We start from the raw sequence: 21,625 nt of genomic DNA, 5'->3' as shown, positions 1-21,625 counted from the left end.
CTCTGTAGAGCAGTTTGTCCGCCGCAAAATGGTGACTTCACTCTAAAGGCATCAGCGGCATATGTAGATAGAAATGGCTCATTCTAAGGTAATAAAAACATAACGGTACATAATGCAAGGTCTTGATTCACCTCTGAAAACATATTATATTGCATTTATCTCAATAGATCCTCATAAATATTATAAACTGCACCTTTAAATCCAAAAAGCAACTTTTTTGGGCCATTTAGTAAGAACGTATGCTCTAAAATAATTCAAACTTGGCTGTGCTAAACTCCATTTTTAGACTTCCCTTAAAAACTTCTCTTCGGGGCAATCCCTGCCTCCATTTTGAAGTGCATTCAACTTCATCAAGTGGATGAATTATCTATTTGTACTGAACCTCAACCCCTTGATTTTGACAAAGGGATTAAGGGGGGTGAAACACTCAGTTTCAGTCAATCTCATGTCAATTTTGAGTACCTATAGAGTAGTATTGTATCCTTCATATCTCCGAAAAGTCTTTAGTTTTATTGTATTTATAAAAGAAATATAGGCTGTACCGAGTCTTTCCGGAAAAAACAGAGCGCCTGGAGGCGTATCGTGTGGGCGGAGCTAAAGAATGACGAGCGCGCACAAAGCGGTGACGTCCTCAAGCGTGGAGATTGAGAAACCCATGCTCCGTCAAAAACACACTTCTTTGGTATGATTTGGTGAAGTCCTGTGACAGCAGTGACCGTGGAGATCCGCGATGTTGTGAAGCTTCTCGTCATTTCTGCGTTCAAATCGGTTCAAATGCAGCGCTGCCTTTCCGGAATGCTGTGCTGAAGCGTTGAAGTCGCTTGATGTCACCCATAGGGATAAAGTGGAGCGCGGCGTGGACTATAACCGACATTAGTGTTCACGGACGACTGGATCTGCAGCTGAGAGAGTGTTTATGGGCGTGCATTTGCTCTTTCGCCCGCAGTCACGCGCGCGCACACCCTTCCGGGAGAAGAGCCGTACAGCCCATACAAGGACCTTCCGCTCTATTAACGTCAAGCCGACCCATACTCGAAAAAAACTCTCCGACACTTGTGAGAAACCGGAAGGAGTATTTTTAACACAGAAATACTCCATCAAACGTCCAACATTAGTTTTTGAAACTTTGTCTATGTTTAGGATGGGAATCCAAGTCTTTAACCGTGTAAAAAGCTCAGTATGCATGAAACAGCATTTCACCCCCCCCAAGTATGTGCACTTCAGGCAGATCCGTAGACCACAATGCAACACGACTGTGACGTCACAACAGCAACTCGCATTGCGGGCTCCATAGCGGATTCCAAGTGATCAAGGGCTTAGGGTGGTCCATTAAACCCATTGCAAGGGTTCTGCCAGTAGTGGGCACTCGTGCAATGTAAGCAGTAACGTACATCTGAGTGAATGAGATGGAGGGAATTAAGCAAGGGATGGGCATAAAAAGGACTTAAACGCCTTAATGCTACATAGGCTGTGAGAGAAAGAACCGATGAACCGAATAAATCGCTAGAATAAATCGGACGTTCCAATGCTACATAATGAGAGAGTGGGAACCGTTCAGGATAAACCGATTAACTAGAATGAATCTGACTTTCCAATGCGTCATAATGCTGCTTCAAGTTACTCACTAACACTGCTAATGATATTATATTGAACAATAAAGAATGAATTAACCCAAATAAGTTAAAAACTCAAAAGACTGTGCTTTTTTTACTTACTCTCGTGTCGTTCCAAATCCGTATGACTTTCTTTCTTACTGTGGAACACACACTCACAAGTATACACACACCGGTTAGCAGCTGTGCAGTGCTGTTCATCAGACACACGCCGACATTTCAGTTCAGTCGGAGGCAGACAGGTGTTTGTGAAGAGAGCGGGAGGCTTTTGTGTCAAACTAAAAGATGTGAGGGGTGAAAGAGAGCAATGAATTGAGACGAAGAGGAGGAAGAGGTGTGAAGATTTGGTGGGATGTTTATTGTTTTTGAGCGTCGTGGGCAGCTAAAAGACCCTGACTGTCTTGTTGAAAGCAAAAAACAAAACAAAACAAAAAAAGAGTCATGGTGAAAGCATGTGGGTTCATCTGTGTTTGTGACTGACAGCTGAGGGGCGGAAGTATCGCAGACTTATGTAACCTTGTTAGCATGTTAATGACTTGGCATTATGCCTCAGACAAAAATGTCATCTTAGGGATAAGAGACTTTTTTCCCGGGGAACCACTAGACTATTATAATAATAATAATAATAATAATAAATTTTATTTATAATGCACTTTATATTAAACAAAATCTCAAAGTGCTACAGAATTTAAAAAACAAACAAAACAATCAACAACAATAAATAAATAAAACCGAAAAATAAAATAAAATAAATTAAACAAGTAGCAAGTCAATTAAAAGTCAATTAAAAGCTCTGCTGAAAAGGTGGGTTTTAAGACCACGCTTAAAAGTATCTATAGTCTGTGGAGTCCGCAGGTGGTCAGGGAGAGCATTCCACAGACTGGGGGCTGAAGAGCAGAATGCCCGATCCCCCATAGTACGGAGATTGGCTGTGGGAGTTTTGAGGCGATACAGCGAAACAGCGGAGGTTACGAGTGGCTGTTTGTGTGGTGAGGAGATCCTTGAGATAGGAGGGAGCATCACCATGCTTTTATCACCATGCTTTTATATTATCACTCATATAGCAGTCAAAACACCCAGAGCCGAATAGAGAAGGAGTTACGTGATTCTCCCCAGCCATGTGTTCTTAGAAACAACTTGCTGCTTCCACTTACCAGACTTAAAATGTACCATGTTAGCCAAAATGTTTTATACCCAAGTCTTAAGGCAATTAACAGATGCACTGCAAAAAATAAATAAATGATATATATATATTTTTTAAATAATGAAAACAAAATTTATTATATTAAAATATTAATATTTATTTTCCAAGAATATGTCTTTAATTGCATATATATTTATTTCTCATTGGTAATATAGGCTGGGTTTAAGCTTAAGTATACATTTATTTGGTACTTTTAATTTAAATATTGTTCAGACACTTTTACGGAAAATATTTTAATTTTATTTTTTTTTAAAAATACTTTTTTTAAATTTAATGCACCTTCATCTTCTATTGAGATACGTTTTTCTTGCCTTAAATTTTTTTAATGAGAAATTTAGGCCAGTTATTTCTGTTGAAACGTATATGAATTATTTTTATGATTTCATCCTGTGCTGATGAAATGCCCTGTTGTTTTGGTGTAAATGTACTTGTAAATCTTGCATGCACATCTGCCTCTGTATCATCCACACACACACACATACACACACACACACACACACACACACACACACACACACACACACACACACACACACACACACACACACACACACACACACACACACACACACATGTCGTGTTTCCATGTTTTATGGGGACTCTCCATAGGCGTAATGCGTTTCATACTGTACAAACTGTACATTCTATCCCCTTACACTGCCCCTGCCCCTAAACCTACCCATCACAGGAAACATTCTGCATTTTTACTTTCTCAAAAAAACTCCTTCTGTGTGATTTATAAGATGTTTTCCTCATGGGGACCTAAAAATGTCCCCACAAGTACAAGGATTTCGGATATTGCCATCTTTGTGGGGACATTTTGTCCCCATAACGTAGGGATTACCAGGTCGCTTTATCTTGCACACATCCACACACACGCGCGTGCGCACACACACAGTCCAAATCAGCTCTCAAAGTTTGGATAGGGTGAGCCTCACGAAACGGTTCCCATAGCAACAGTCTCTCCGTGAAACTCTTTGAAGGCAGTAGTTTTAGATTTGCAAATGTATCTTAATGATACAAATTACAGGCACATCGTTCTTCCCTGACTGGTAAAAGATAAGGGGAAGAGAGAGAGGAAAATGACGCACTACTCAAAATATACATGATTTCATTCTTTAAAGCTATCTCACCATTTCTGAGGCAGTTTACTGGAAACACACACAGACAGAGGCGGAAGCTGGGCTTGGACGATGTTGCAGAGAGCAGCCTAACAGTCACCAATGCATTCTCCCAGAGGGGGCTCTACTAATTAGTGATGATGAGGCTTCCAAATTGATCTGTCACAAACAAGTGCATCCATTATTTAAGCACGGAAGCTCTCACTTTACACACATGGGCAAACTTTAATTGTGCAAGTGTGTTTAGGAGCATGTGGGGCTGGTTTGAGAGTGTATGTATGAGACATGTAAGACATTCTTTAATCAATATATTTTGTTGATCCTGGAACAGAATTCCTGTCTGAAAAACCATGTCCCTCCCTATCCCTAAACGGAACACCCATAACCCGAAAATCAGAAGGAAATAAGTGAAAATCAAGCACCTAACCATTGTTGCAAGCCTGAACTTGATATAAACTGTAAACTTGATTCTCACATCGGATTATATACTTCATCATTATTATTATTATTATTATTATTATTATTATTATTATTACCTTCCTAATAATATGTTAGTCCCCCTTTTGCTGCCAAAACAGGGGTCTAGGGGAGTCCATGCCTTGATTGGACAGGGGTCCAATTGAGGCATGGACTCCACTAGAACCTTAAAGGTGTGCTGTGGTATCTGGCCCAAATATGTTAGCAGCAGATCCTTTAAGTCCTTTTAGTTTCGAGATGGGGCCTCCATGGATCAGACTTGTTTGTTCAGCACATCCCAAAGATGCTTGATTGGATTGAGATCTGGGGAATTTGGAGGCCAAATCAATACTTCAAACTAGTTGTGCTCCTCAAACCATTCCTGAAATATTTTTCCTTTGTGGCAGGGCACATTATCCTGCTAAAAGAGCCACAGCCAGCAGGGGATACCGTTTTCATGAAAGGCTGTACATGGTCTGCAGCAATGCTTAGGTAGGTGGTACGTGTCAAAGTAACATCCAAATGGATGGCAGGACCCAAGGTTTCCCAAAAGGACATTGCCCAAAGCATCACACTGCCTGTACCATGCCATGTGTTCCCTCGGTAAGCGACACACATGCACCCGGCCATCCATGTGATGTAAAAGAAAATGTGATTCATCATACCAGGCCACCTTCTTTCATTGCTAAGTGGGCCAGTTTTGATGATCACATGATCACTGTTGCTGCTTTCAAGCAGTGGACAGGGGTCAGCATGGGCACACTGACTGATTTGCGGCTATGCAGCCTCATACAGAACAAACTGTGATGCTCTGTGTATTCTGACACCTGTCTATCAGAACCAGAATTAACTTCTTGAGCAATTTGAGCTACAGTAGCTCGTCTGTTTGATCGGACCACACTGGCCAGCCTTCGTTTCCCACGTGCATGAGCCTTGGCCGCCCATGACCCTGTATTCAGTTCACCACTGTTCCTCCCTTGGACCACTTTTGATAGATACTGACCACTGCAGACCGGGAACACCCCACAAGAGCTGCAGTTTTGGAGATGCTCTGACCCAGTCATCTAGCCATCACAGTTTGGCCCTTGTCAATCTCTGTCAAATCCTTACACTTGTCCATTTTTCATGCTTCCAACACATCAACTTTGAGGACAAGGTTCACTTGGTGCCTAATATATCCCACCCACTGTTATTCACTTCACCTGTCAGTTGTCATAATGCTATGCTATAACTCTGCTTTATTACATCCCTTTAAAATAAATCAACCTGTTGACAATATCTTGCAAAAGACATGGTCAATGTTTACATCATATTTGCTTAATTCATAGGCCAAATATAAGTTTCTGCATACATTATGTAATCTACAGTAATACACAGATAGAAAGAGACAGAGATTGTGTTTTTTTTCTAAAGGCATATTTTTTTGTAGGAAGGACTTCAGTCTTGGTGTTATTTTTTATCTTGTTTTTCAGTAAAATTGCGGGAGATATTAAAGCTTTTTTTTTGTCCCAATATTTTGTCTTTTTTTTTTAAATATGAAAATAATATAATTGTGTTGCTCTATGCTTAAAACAGTACAGATCCTCTCATTTCTTATAAAAAGGTAGCCTATACTTTTAGATTTAAAGTTTTTCTTTCTATTTTACTTTATTATTCTACGTTTTAGTAAATGTACATTTTATTGTGCATGTTTCACCCGTGCAAATTATTCTAAATATTTTTTTCCATTAAAATATAGTGTGTGTGTGTGTGTGTGTGTGTGTGTGTGTGTGTGTGTGTGTGTGTGTGTGTGTGTGTGTGTGTGTGTGTGTGTGTTTGTGGGTGTATGTCCATTCATTGAGATTTCCTGGAGGAAGAAAATAAGATTAAAGGGTTTATTGAGAACAGTCTGTCTCTTCTTGACCCATCATTTCCATAGAGAGTCTCAGGTTTCTTATACCAGTACACACACACACACACACACACACACACACACACACACACACACACACACACACACACACACACACACACACACACACACACACACACACACACATGTTGGTCTATGTGGTTTACAGGGACTCTCCATAGGCGTAATGGTTTTTATACTGTACAAACCGTATTTTCTATCCCCTTACACTGCCCCTACCCCTAAACCTACCCATCACAGGAAACATTCTGCATTTTTACTTTCTCAAAAAAACATCATTTAGTATGTTTTTAAGGCCATTTGAATTATGAGGACATTTGATATGTCCTCATAAACCACATTTATAGTGTAATACCAGTGTAATACCCATGTAGTTATACAAATTTGTGTCCTCATAAACCACATAAACAGGCTCACACACACACACACACACACACACACACACATACACTCATTTACAAAGAGCATCAATGCACACATACTTCCCCCTCTACAGAGCCTCACTAGTGTATCGGAGCCCTTTGCTTCATAGACCACCAATTATACTACCAATTATTTTTGTTATAGATTTTTTAGAATCAGTTTAAATACCTCTTAAACTCCTCAGAGGACAAAGTAAAGCCAAACTTACAGCAGAACTCCTAGTTTTAGCCTGCAGTAATGCCAACAGAACAAATCTGCCCTTCATATAGCTGATCCCCTCTGTCCCGCCTGTCCAGAAAGACAGCATTACAGGGCAGATTAAGACCTTTAATTTTCAGAGGAATGCTTTTGGGAACAGCAGCCAGTGGTCTATTACAGTAAGAGCAGGAAAGAGTCCAGCCTGTGGCATTACATCACCGATCCTTGGGGATATTTAATCAGCACAGACATGAGGCGGACAAGGCACTGGTTTCAGACCTACCGCCTGTCAATCGGTCTCCATGTCACCCCGCAGTCCTGGGGAAGTGCAGCAGATTATAGTCAAGGTCGGAATGTACCAAACATATGTTCAGAATAACACGAGAGGAAAGGAGGTCAGAGAAACGATTGAATGCTGAGAGTTTGTCTTTCAGAATGTATTTGTGATCACCTCTGCTTGCTCAGATTTATCTCTCGGCAGGGTTCAATGCAGGTCGCATTGAACAACTTTTTTTGTCTTCGGTCGCAATGTAGTCCTATCAGAAAGGCGCAAATACCCCTTTATCAACAGCAAACGTGGTGCACTATAACTTATTTTACTAAAAAGGCCTGCTAAAATATTTTGGAGGTTGTGATTTACCAATCACAAAGAAATGAGACAACTGAGCTGAAATGTTCTTTCTGACGTTTTATTGGGTTGAGGTCAGGACTCTGAACAGGCCAGGCCACACCAAAATTGCTCATCCATGTCTTTATGGTTCTTGCTTTGTGCACTGGTGCAGTCATGTTGGAACAGGAAGGGGGCCATCCCCAAATTGTTCCCACAAAATCAGGAGCATGAAATTGTCCAAAATGTCTTGACATGCTGAAGCATTAAGAGTTCCTTTCACTGGAACTAAGAGGCAGAGCCAAACCCCTGAAAAAAAACACACAAAAAACCCCACACCATAATCCCCCCTCCACCAAACTTTACACTTGGTACAATGTGTCACTTCTCCACGGCTCTAGAGTCCAGTGGCGGTGTGCTTTACACCACTGCATCCCAGAGTCCTGCGCGGGTCCATTTTTGGAGACCCGCCCCCGCCCGTACCCGCAAGGTTTAGCACCAGATCCGACCCGTGACCCGTGAACATTTCAAAATTAAATCCGTACCCGCCCAGACCCGTTAATATTTGGCCCGTTACCCGACCCGTGCCCGCGATAAATCACACACGCTAAAACATTCAAATTAAAATGCTTTATTTTTTTATCCTACACATCTCTCAACATCAACAGCGTCATGAATGGGCTAATGAAACAGGCAAAAGTGCCTTTAAAGACTCATTGTCAACAATTTCATATAGCTAATCCACTCACCAGCTTTACTTTTACTTCATCCATTGCTACTCCTGCAACGCTCGCTCCTTCTGCGCTACGAGAGGCATCAACTAAAGTTTCAATGTCGCAGTGATGGTGACGTGATGGGTCAAATGGTATCATTGTTGCGTGTATGTGTAATGGTAATTTGGACATAGAAAGTGTAATATCCTACAATATGTTGGATGGGGGAAGAAGGAGGCGGGAACCGGCGAACATTTAAAAGACTTTAACCAAACAAAACGAAAGTAACGTGAGTAGCCCTTCATGGACATCCCATGCGCACACGCATAATAAAACATAAACACAACTCAACGTCAAATCCAGGTCTGGTGATCTCTCGTCCTTATATGCTTCCGAGCTCCCTCAGAGAACTCGAGACCGGTGTGGCTCGCAGGTGACGCTCATTCACAATCACGCCCTGGTCTCTCTCCCCGCCCGTGAATTTTATAAATGTCATAATCCACCCGTTTTAGCCACTTGTATGCGGGTACCCGCGGATACCCGCGGGTACCCGACCCGTTGCAGGACTCTGCTGCATCCAACACTTTGCATTGCACTTAGTGATCTATGGCTTGAATGCAGCTGCTCTGTCATGGAAACCCATTCCATGAAGCTCTCTATGCACTGTTCTTGAGCTAATCTGAAGGCTACACACAGTTTGGAGGTCTGTAGCTATTGACTCTGCAGAATGTTGCAGACTTCTGCGCACTGTGTGCCTCAGCATGAGTTGACCCGGCTCTGTGGCCTATCAGTTTGTGGTTGAATTTCTGTTGTTCCCAATTGCTTCACATTTGTTGTAATACCACTAACAGTTGACCGTGGAATATTTAGTAGGACATTTCACAAATGAATTTATTGCACAGGTTACAACCGATCCCATTAACATGCATGGATTCACTGATTCCTGAGAGTGACCCTTTCTTTCTCAAATTAGTGTAGAAGTAGTCTACATGCCTAGGTGCTTGATTTTATACACCTGTGGCCATGGAAGTGATTGAAACAATGAATTGGATTGGACAATGAATGGATTTGGAGGGGTGTCCCAATACTTCTGCCAATATAGTGTATATATAAAACATATATTAAAATAGAAACGTTTATTTTAAACTGTATTAATATTTCACAATACATTGGTGAACATAAGATAAGCTTTTGCTTGTCATTCAGTGTCTGGGAAAACAGGTCAGTGTTTAATAAAGACTACATATGACCATACAGCACAGAGCACTTTTACAGAGGTGCAATCCAGGATAAAAATTCTATAGTCATGAAACATTTACTAAGCCCAATGTCTTGTGTCAAATGTAGTGTGTGTGTGTGTGTGTGTGTGTGTGTGTGTGTGTGTGTGTGTGTGTGTGTGTGTGTGTGTGTGTGTGTGTGTGTGTGTGTGTGTGTGTGTGTGTGTGTGTGTGTGTGTGTGTGTAGCCTGATTGGGTTTTAAAGGCTTTTATACTCTTGTTGGTTGCTAGCAGATTTTAATCACAGACTGAAGAGGAGAGAGAACGAGAGAAACGGTGAGGGAGGGAAGAATCAGGAGTGCTACAACATCAGATAATCTCCAGCTCATCTCTCTCACAAAACCTGACTTGACCATAACCTCTTCTCAACTAAGATCAAATAGCCTGGTCTCTTCAGAACTCTGTGATCGCTGGATCGTAACCTGGTATAGTATTGCAGAGGAAGTTACTTCTAACCTTTTTATAATCACAGAAAACAGTATATGTACCAGCTAAGCACATGCACAATACAATCAATATTAACAGGATTATGTTAGATAATGCATGTTAAACTGCATTTTTCAAGAAGGCATTAATTCAATTGTTATTTCAAGGGGACCTTGGTGAGTTGGCAGTCAAATGGCTGATGAGACCTCTGGGCAGGTTAACCATCAGGTTAGGTGACCTTGCAAGTATGTGACATCAGGTGACTCAATCAATTTGCATTAATGCTACATGCTAGATTCTGATTGGCTTGTTAATCTTTTAAAAAATATCTGTCTATATCATATTTTTTCTTTGCTGGTAAGAAGGTCCACAAGCATTCTAGTAAATTCTGTGATGTGTCTGGGAGGGGGAGCTGGTTTCATTAGTGAAACTCTGCATTGATGTTTGCCATTCTGCCTTGAGAGCTTTTTAGGGGGTTTTACTCCTGAGCAGATTACATTTCCTGCGCCGTAACGTACAGAATGTACAAACAAGATGCAAAAAATCATGGGCAGATGTGCTCTCTGCTGCAATCCAGCAGATGCAAATCCATTGTAGTATTTGTGCATGCATGTGTGTGTTTGTGAGATTTTGAAGGTGTGTGCATATTTCTGGGAGGGCTTTTCATATATTAATTTTGTATTTCTTTGATTCTGATGTACATAAGTAACATTCATTTTGGATCTAAGAATGAGCTCATGCATGCCTCAGTGACATCATGTCTTCTCAGTTCCACACACAGACCTCTGTTAACTGACCTGTGCTTTTCAGTGACAGGATAGTATAATGGTCTACAGGGGCATTCTTTCATGGTTCTTAATATTTTTACTGAAACATCCTATTATATGCACTTTATTTATTTATTTATTTATTTTTTAATTCAGTTTTTTGAGTTTTTGTTAAATATTTCTTGTAGACCAGCCATTTAAAGGTAGGGTAGGCAATTTTCAGAGAGGCTAGCAATAGCAAGCCAGCTTTGAAAGCATAAAATCCCACCCTCCCGTAAAAAAGCCCTCTCCAAAGCCACGACTCCTCAGAGGATAAAGTAAAGCCAAACTTACAGCAGAACTTCTAGTTATAGCCTGCACAATGCAAAGCGTCATGAGAGACGCCATTAAACTACTTCATGTCTCAAAGCACATAGCTAGAATAATAATGAACATTAATGAGCACTGGCTGTACCACCTGACTGCTGCAGATTCATTTTGCCATTGATAGTATTGCCAATGAAACGCATAAATTCGAGTCATAAACCGCTCACAGGTTTCTATCTCTTTCAAATTAGAGTCGTTGTGCCATGAATGCAGCATAATCTCATTGTTTTAGTTCAGGAGGACCTGTAATAATAATAATAATTTGTTCTATTTATATAGCGCTTTTCAAGACTCTCAAAGCACTTTACATTGAAAGGGGGAATCTCCTCAACCACCACCAATGTGCAGCATCCACCTGGATGATGCGACGGCAGCCATATTACGCCAGAACATATTGCCATATTGCGTTCACCACACACCAGCTGATGGTGGAGAAGAGACCGAGTGATGAAGCCAATCAGGAGAGGGGGAAGATTAGGAGGCCATAATGGACAGGGGCCAATTGGCAAATTTAGCCAGGATGCCGGGGTTACAGCCCTACTCTTTATCAAAGGACATACTGGGTTTTTTAACGACAGAGAGTCGGGTCCTCTGTTTAACGTCTCATCTAAAGGACGGTGCTCTTTGACAGTACAGTGTCCCCATCACTATACTGGGGTGTTAGGACCCACACAGACCACAGGGTGAGCGCCCCCTGCTGGCCTCACTAACACCTCTACCAGCAGCAACCTAGTTTTAGCAGTTGGTCTCCCATCCAGGTACTGACCAGGCTCAGCCCTGCTTAGCTTCAGTGGGAAACCAGTCTTGGGCTACAGGGTGATATGGCTGCTGGGAAAATGTGTCTGCTATTTCGGTTGGTGTGCTCATGCTGATGTCGGTCTAACTCTGCATAACATGAAACGTGCTGATGACATGATGTTTGATCTGGAATCACATTATGACTCATATTGTGTTGGTCCCCCTCTTGCTGCCAAAACAGCCCTGACCCGTGCCCTGATCCACTAGACCCCTAAAGGTGTGCTATGGGATCTGCACCAAGATTTTAGCTGCAGGTTCTTTAAGTCCTGTAATTTGCGAGCTGGGGCCTCCATGGATATAACTTGTTTGTTCCCACAGGTGCTGGACTGGATTGAGATCTGGGGAATTTGGAGGCCAAGTCAACTCCTCAAACTCGTTGTTGTGCTCCTCAAACCATTCCTGAACCATTTTTGCTTTGTGGTAGGGCGCATTATCCTGCTGAAAGGAAGCCATAGCCACAACAATGCTTATGTAGGTGGTAGATGTCAAAGTAACATCCACATGCGTGGTAGGACCCAAGGTTTCTGAGCATAACATTGCCCAAAGCATCACACTGTTCCCCAGGTAAGTGATGCACACGCATCTAGCCGTCCATGTGATGTAAAAGAAAACGTGATTCATCAGACCAGGCCACCATCTTCCATTGCTCTGTGGTCCAGTTGTGATGCTCACGTGTCCACTATCGGTGCTTTCAGAGGTGTATAGGGGTCAGCACGAGCACCCCAACACCTTTCTATGAGAACCAGCATAAACAATTTGAGCTCAGTAGCTCGTCTGTTTGATCGGACCACCACAGCCTTTGTTTCCCTTGTGCATACAATGAGCCTCGGCCGCCCATGATCCTGTCAGCGGTTTACCACTGTTCCTCCCTTGGATGACTTTTGATAGATACTGACCTCTGCAGACCGGGAACGCCCCACAAGAGCTGCAGTTTTGGAGATGCTCTGACCCGGCCATCTAGCCATCATAATTTGGCCCTTGTCAAACATGCTTGAATTCTTACACTTACCCCCTTTTCCTGCTTATAACACATCATCATTGAGGACAAAATCTTCACCTGCTGCCTAATATTATATCCCACCCACTAACAGATGTTGTGATGATGAGATAATCAGTGTTACCAATTAACTTAGGGATTGCTATCAAAGAGAATTTCAACCAGCATAGCAAAATATGCGTCAGGAACTCTGCCTTTAAGAGATAAATGTTAATAACCTATTGACACTTCTCACTTTCTCTCTCACACAACCCTCACCTGGGCTTTGCTGCTCAGGAATCAAGGAATTTGGATGCATCTCACAAACTCACTGCATCCTCCCTGCAGACAGAAGCCTCCCATTGTCTGTGCTGACCGTGCGCATGCAAGCTGAGGCTTCCTTCTCTTTCTTGTGTTGTCTGTGACCTGAATGCAATTGGATTCTTTAGGGGGAGACTGTGGAGCCCCTTTTCCTCCATTCAACTCTGAATCTCATTCATAAGAAGCAACACCACTGACAGAAGCAGAACTACACAGGGGAGGGAGGAATCGCCCTATAGCTCTCTGCTGCAAAACACCACCAAAACATCAATGAGAGTGCAGAGAGCATACCGAACCCAAGTGTGCACCTGCATACTAATTAGGGGATGAAAGCCAAAGCACAAAAGCACAGATAATGTAGTCTCTCTCATCATACATATAAGTGAGAAAGCATTTGGATGATATTTTAGGGAATTTGAGGTGCTCAACACACTGACATAGACAGAAAGAGTGCAGTGAATAATAGCTCTTGAGCGTAATTCGTTCTTTGGCATGCTCATGGATATTTCAGCAGGGTGAAGCTTCTCTGGTTTCTTCTCACTCCCTGGCCCAGGAAGTAAATGAATGTGGGAAGCCATACTGGACACAAGCTAAAGTTGTCTGGCTTGTTGTGATGCATAATACTGGAGCAGGGCATAACCGACAACACTTTTCCTGTCAGGTTCAATCAAAAATATATTTGACATATAATTGTGTTACACCATACTCTGATAGGCGCTCTATCTCAAAAAAAGAAATAAAGAAATGTGAAGACATTCATAAAGAAAATCATAATGCTTATTTGAGATAAGTTAGATAAGTCCATACATACCATTCTCATCTCTGTACGTGACACTCTGTCTGACATACCCACCGCTAGCCTATCTTAGCACAAAGACTGGAGGGTGAATGGCTCCATCTAGCCTACTGCTCAACAAGTGACAAAATAACGCCAGCATATTCCTATTTACATGTTGTTATGTGTAGTAATAATCGAGGGACTTTCAAGGCGCTGTGCAGCAAAGTTCCTGGAATTATTACACAGAAATGAAAGTATAGTTTCTAGCCATATCCGTCTAGAAAATGACAGCTTATCATTTTCCGTCTGTCTTAGTACATGATATACTATATATACCCGAATATTAGACGAGGTTTGTGTCCTAAATATAGGCTGAAGAATGGGGTGTTGTCTTATATTCGCAATATAGACAAAATCACATATAGTGGATAACATTCAAAATGTTACGTTTTTAAAATAACATGATACAATTAAACATCACTCAACCAAGTGTGCCGTTTTCCTGAATTCCATCATGACTGAAAATGACACTGATTTCATATGACAGTCAGTTCCATAAACAATTAATTAAAGGGTTACTTCAGCGATTAGCATATGGCTTTGTATCAGTAGAAACCCTGGAGTATATTCAAATGATTGTGCTTTCCCCCCTCATATCCCCCTGAGACAAGAGATTTATGCATTTTATTTCTGGCAAAGTTCCTCCTATGATGCAAATTGACGATATTTGCATCATAGGAGAAATGTTTGCCCAAAGGCTGAACACTACAGCCAGCAGAGGGAGCCATTTCCGCATGTTTTGAATCCGCGCATGGGAGATGGGAGATGGGAGATCACACTAAGCTTGCAGGGAGAGCTCAGCCCACAGCTACAGGCACTCATTTAAACGGAGCTATGGTGAGCAATGTAAGTCTTTTAACTTCTCAAATTAATTTCTATGAAAGTTAAGCTTGCAAAGGCATGAACTGAAAAGCGCCAGACTGAACTCGCGTTGTGAATGTATGCCGCGAGTGTAGTTGCGATTACCTCAGCTCTCATCACTCGTGCAGTTAGTGCTCAGTGCTGTGATACTCGTGGTGACTCACTCATTATATTGAACAGACACGTTCAGTTTTTAATTGTAGTGTCTTCTCTAACTCAGTCACAGTAATCCAGTAGGTGACTTTGGGAATGGCCTCACAGGGCAGCGAAGCATTCTGGGAATTGTAGTCTTTTCATCCCCATGGGAAAAAATACATTTTCAGTCTTTTCTCAGTCTAGAAGGCACCAAATTCAAAAATAATTTCACATTTCTACTGCATTGAGGACCCAGTTTAAATACAGATTCATCTTTCCAGCGCTGAAGTACCCCTTTAACAACATTAAGTCACTTAAGATTTTAGATGCAATATTGAGTGCTTTTGTTCTATTTCAGCAATGAAAATAGTTCCAAACAGCAGAACCATAACGTCTCACAGCAACAGTGCGTTACTGAACGATTCAGTGTTTGAATTAATTGGTTGAATCAAAGATTCAATAACCTGTTCGCAAACGACTGCCTCATTCTTGAATGAATCAGCCTATTGAATGAAACGTTTGAATGAATGACTCAATGACTCACTCAATGACTAAGCTAGCTGGGTGCGATAAGAATGGTATGTATTTACTTCTCTAACTCTGGGGCCTGGGGGATACGGTGAATAAGGTTAAGTCCCAAAAAGTCGGTGTTTTCCTTTAACTATTTTCATGTATTTGAATGCTTAGAATCACCATAGATCTATTCATTGCCGATGTTCATTCAATTAAAAGGTTTTTATTTTATTTTTATGGATAGAGGTGGATAAGGCAATATATTTAATTAGTTAATATATATATATATATTAAAACTAATTGAATTTGTTGATGATATAAACCTGGTTAAATCACATTCAGTTTATTATTACAGAAATCGTACCGTTTCATGTATGACTGACAAATATTCTTCACAGTAAGTTTTATTTTTGGTGTTGTTATTTAGATTATATGCTATTTAAACACATAAAATCTCAAATTGAATAGCCTATAGCCAGATGCTGTAGTGAAATGTGCAAGCAGGCTAACTGGACCATGCTAACTTGATCCTTTGGCAGAAATGTTGTTACCATGGTAAATCTTAGTAGCCTAAGGGGTACAGGTGTATGAATCAGTTTTACTTTAGCAGTAATTAGCAGGTAGCCAAGCATAGAAAGCAAGTAGCGAAACTGATGTGTATGGATATTATTGTATGTATGAGTCCATATAATGTGGGTAAATGTTAAATGTGCACGAGCTTGGGTATGTAGGGCAATACATTAAACACGCATGTGTGGAGAAATATAAAGACACGTGTTTCTCTCACTGAGTGCATATATCCACCTCCTCCTCTCCCACCCTCCACCTTCTTCATGGACTTCAGACCACGTTACATGCATGTCAGTGCAGATTGAAGGGTGAAAATGACAAACCTTTGAGGGTGGATGGCCTGGGCTGCCAAACTAAACACGAATAGGACAGAAACTCAGAGAGGCTGTTGCAGTGACTGTCAAGGTTTCTGCAGCTGTAGATGCCGCTGTGCTGGTCCATTAAAGCAGAGAGAGTTCCCGTCATTCCCTAACACAGATTTTCAAACCCCATAGGTGATGCTGTACATTAACTACTGCGCAGTTCATCAGCGTGCTGCAGCTCAACACTGGCCCCTATGGGCTGATTAGGGATATAGCAGCACGTTCACATTTTGTTTCCCCATACGTTTCACCATTATCAAACCATTATATAAATGCTTTAGATGTATGACAGGACATCTGGGCCTCAGTCAGAACGGACCAAAACATTTAAAGTTTTGAATTTTAAAAAAATGTTTGCTTCATCAGAATGGGATGACACTGGGTGTCTTATGTCGCATTATGTGAGCACCGACAAATCATAGACATGATTAGGATATGTTAAAGGGTTGAAAAATAAATACTAACACATGCATAGTACCTTAAAGGGTTGACAAATAAATAAAAATAATACTTTAGCAGTCGAAAAAATTACCCGACCAAATCTTTTGGTGGTACAAATTTCAAATCAGACATGATGCAAAAAAATAAAAACCACTGAAGGGGTAATCGCCACACACACACACACACACACACACACACACACACACACACACACACACACACACACACACACACACACACACACACACACAATGCATTCCTTATTTTGTTTTTAATTATCAATCAAATACTGACGTGCTCGTGTTCCCTTTCTAACTAAATTTTAATGTTTGATTGTATTACAAATATTACATTTAGTCAAGTTTTAAACATTTTTGTTAGATAAGTATCAGGTTTTGCATTATGATTACAGGGAATCCAAAATCCAAGTATCTAGGTTACTAGGAGGTTACACCATGACAGTACACAAGGTTTTATTTTATCAACACCTCCAGATGGCACTACTCACTTAAAAAGAAGAAGACATTTTCAAATTTTGAATTTTGTATTATTATTATTATTATTATTATAAATAAATAAAACTTACATTTTAATGAAAACAGCTCATAAAAATGTATACATAGTTTATAGTATAATAAAATAGCATCAGAATTGTAAATAACAATAACAAATATTATTGAACAAAAATATATTTAATTTTTTCTTTAAAACAAAAATAAATAAATAACATTTCAAGACAAAATGAAGGGGCTCAGTTAACAGTTTAAGGTGGGCAAGCTGATTTTTGGAACATTTTAACAACTTCTGCAGCCAAAATCTCATGTTGATATATATATAAATAAAAAAAATGTTTAAAGATAGGCTGGAGGCATATAGTGTGGGTGGAACTAAACAATGACGAGCGCGCAGCTATTCCGTTAAGAGCCTCTGACATCCTTAATCGTGGAAAGAAAATAAAATACAATGTAATTATCCTAATGAAACCATTGAGATCAATCAGATTTAGCCATACATATATGATCCAAAATCAAGAGACAAAAATTGAACAGGTGAAGCAACAACGATGATTACAGGACGTCTCAATGGTATGTACTGTAACCTACACTCACCTAAAGGATTATTAGGAACACCATACTAATACTGTGTTTGACCCCCTTTCGGCTTCAGAACTGCCTTAATTCTATGTGGCATTGATTCAGAACAAGGTGCTGAAAGCATTCTTTAGAAATGTTGGCCCATATTGATAGGATAGCATCTTGCAGTTGATGGAGATTTGTGGGATGCACATCCAGGGCACGAAGCTCCCGTTCCACCACATCCCAAAGATGCTCTATTGGGTTGAGATCTGGTGACCGTGGGGGCCATTTTAGTACAGTGAACTCATTGTCATGTTCAAAAAAACAATTTAAAATGATTTGAGCATTGTGACATGGTGCATTATCCTGCTGGAAGTAGCCATCAGAGGATGGGCACATGGTGGTCATAAAGGGATGGACATGTTCAGAAACAATGCTCAGGTAGGCCGTATCATTTAAATTATGCCCAATTGGCACTGAGAGGCCTAAAGTGTGCCAAGAAAACATCCCCCACACCATTACACCACCACCACCAGCCTGCACAGTGGTAACAAGGCATGATGGATCCATGTTCTCATTCTGTTTATGCCAAATTCTGACTCTACCATCTGAATGTCTCAACAGAAATCAAGACTCATCAGACCAGGCAACATTTTTCCAGTCTTCGACTTTCCAATTTTGGTGAGCTTGTGCAAATTGTAGCCCTTTTTTTCCTATTTGTAGTGGAGATGAGTGGTCCCGGTGGGGTCTTCTGCTGTTGTAGTCCATCCGCCTCAAGGTTGTGCGTGTTGTGGCTTCACAAATGCTTTGCTGCATACCTTGGTTGTAACGAGTGGTTATTTCAGTCAAAGTTGCTCTTCTATCAGCTTGAATCAGTTGGCCCATTCTCCTCTGACCTCTAGCATCAACAAGGCATTTTTCGCCCACAGGACTGCCACATGCTGGATGTTTTTCACTTTTCACAACCTTATTTGTAAACCCTAGAAATGGTTGTGCGTGAAAATCCCAGTAACTGAGCAGATTGTGAAATACTCAGAACAGCCCGTCTGGCACCAACAACCATGCCACGCTCAAAATTGCTTAAATCGCCTTTCTTTCCCATTCTGACATTCAGTTTGGAGTTCAGGAGATTGTCTTGACCAGGACCACACCCCTAAATGCATTGAAGCAACTGCTATGTGATTGGTTGATTAGATAATTGCATTAATTAGAAATTGTACAGGTGTTCCTAATAATCATTTAGGTCGGTGAGTGTATGCTTAGTAGCTTGTCATGCCCATGAGTTTCAGAACATTTGTGTGTGTTTACTTGTGGTGTTTGAGAAAATAATTAGGTAAATGGACGAATGTATGCGTTTAAATATTAGTAGTAGCATGTGAAACGTCAGACTAGTGCGTGTTTAAAAAAACAATGGAATAGTAGCACGCTTGAATGAACAAGTCAAGAGCTGGTTGTTTATAAACCATCGTTGCCAAAATACACCCATACTCGAAAAAAACTTTCCGAAACTTATGAGAAACCGGAAGCTGTATTTTTGGCACAGTCATCACTACCCTGCTGTCTTCCTAACAGATAGTCACGCCCACTATCTCACGTTATTGGTTGATAATGGAAGATAATTTCCTTCAAGTTTTCTGATTGGCTAAGATGTACTAGCTCATGTTTTTTGCTGTCACAGAGAATAGGCCTATGTGTGGTTTTCCTGGAAAACTATTTCAGTCATATTTAACATAATCGTTTATTTGGGCTGCTAATTGTAAAATAAGATTTCCTGTCTTATACTGACATCTTGTGGTTATATTTTTGAATTGCATGGTCATCTCAGAATTCAAATAATATTAATAATATTGTCTTATTTTAAATACAGTGCATATAATGTCATACATGTAAGCATTAGTGATTTCTTAAAGAAATCAAACCATTTTACCATGTGAATTGCAGAAATGTCTCTTTTAAAATTAATGAAGACATGAACTTGAGATTTTGATGCTTTTCTGTAGATTTTTGGAAAAATCAGAAAGCAGGTTAAAGGTCAACTATCATTACCTGGAATAAAGAATACGGAGAAGGAGTCTGCAGGTTTGAACAAAAAAACACTTCCTTGTTGACTATTCCAGATAATACACGTGACTCGGAAGAACGAGGAAGCCATATTCACCTGAACCTGAGGGGAAATGTCAACAAACAAACACACACACACACACACACACACACACACACACACACACACACACACACACACACACACACACACACACACACACACACACACACACACACACACCGAACACACACACACATGTTGGTCTATGTGGTTTACAGGGACTCTCCATAGGCGTAATGGTTTTTATACCGTACAAACTGTACATTCCACTACACTGCCCCTGCCCCTAAACCTACCCATCACAGGAAACATTCTGCATTTTTACTTTCTCAAAAAAACATCATTTAGTATGTTTTTAAGGCCATTTGAATTATGAGGACATTTGATATGTCCTCATAAACCACATTTATAGTGTAATACCAGTGTAATACGCATGTAGTTATACAAATTTGTGTCCTCATAAACCACATAAACAGGCTCACACACACACAAACTCAAAGTATACTGATACCATGTTACCTAATTTCTGTTAAAAACAAAAATACATCCCACCACCATAGACACTTACACTGATCAGGCATAACATTATGACCACTGACAGGTGAAGTGAAAAAGACTGATTAGCGTCATGGTACCGGTTAGTGGGTGGGATATATTAGGCAGCAAGAGAACATTTTGCCCTCAAAGTTTGTGTTAGAAAAGTGTTGTTTTCTATATGTGATTTTAGTTGTTTCTAAATTTCATTGGAATTTAGAATAAATGTTATTGCAGACTTATGAACGTAGTGATTAGTGCCCACTAATGGCAACAATGGTTAAACATAAAGACCTTCTCACATAGCACAGCCACTCTTGCTTTTACTCTGAAAGCAAATACTGACACTGAATATCAGTTCTTCTGAGAATTTCTTTGTTTTTGTACAGTAAAACATACACTAATGAGAAGGAACACATCGCCTTAAGCAGCCAGATTCAATTTAGTCATTTTTAACGTTAATATGTCCGCCATGTTGCCAGCGGCGACAGTTTACAGTTCCTGCCTTGGTGGGGTTGAAGCGCCAGTTGGAGAACATTTATTTGCAGGTGTTTCTGTAATTCAACACTCTTTGTTTGACTAGAATGGCGTTTTTGTCAGTTATCCGACGGTTTATTCAAAGTGACTCAGCACACTGGAATGAAGCCAGTAGGACTGTGTTAAAATGCATGAAGTAAGACAAGAACGTCACATTATTAGCCTACTCAGACGTTTCTGAACCATTTGTGTTAGAAACCATTACCATTAAACTTTAAATATAATGTGTTTTACTTTTTTTTTTAGTATTTACCTGTGAAAAACTCACCACAGTTACAAAGAATTGCTATGAGGTTGATCTGTAAAATACGATGGACTTTATATAGGACTCCGGTTCCCTTGTTTAACATAAGGGGATTGTGATTTCACCTGAGAGATGAAAACTGTAAATGTACACTTCCCTGCACAGTCTGAGGTAATATACACGTGGTGTTCAAGTGATGTGGTGGATTCATAGAAATGTACAAATTTACAAA

General features: G+C 40.5%; 1 protein-coding gene across 1 annotated transcript in view; it reads right to left on the bottom strand.

Annotated features, from left to right (window-relative positions):
• Positions 1–16,575, bottom strand: part of chrnd (cholinergic receptor, nicotinic, delta (muscle)) — a 50,819-nt gene extending 34,244 nt beyond the window's left edge. The window contains exon 1 of the mRNA XM_067434637.1: positions 16,419–16,575. The gene's annotated coding sequence lies outside the window, so the exon portion shown is untranslated. The remainder of the gene's footprint in view (positions 1–16,418) is intronic.
• Between the last annotated feature and the right edge of the window lie 5,050 nt (positions 16,576–21,625).

This window comes from Pseudorasbora parva, chromosome 24, assembly GCF_024679245.1.
Source record: "Pseudorasbora parva isolate DD20220531a chromosome 24, ASM2467924v1, whole genome shotgun sequence".
Lineage (NCBI taxonomy): Eukaryota > Metazoa > Chordata > Actinopteri > Cypriniformes > Gobionidae > Pseudorasbora > Pseudorasbora parva.
Note: the sequence above shows the minus strand (reverse complement) of the source record. Positions and strands in the feature narration are given on the sequence as shown.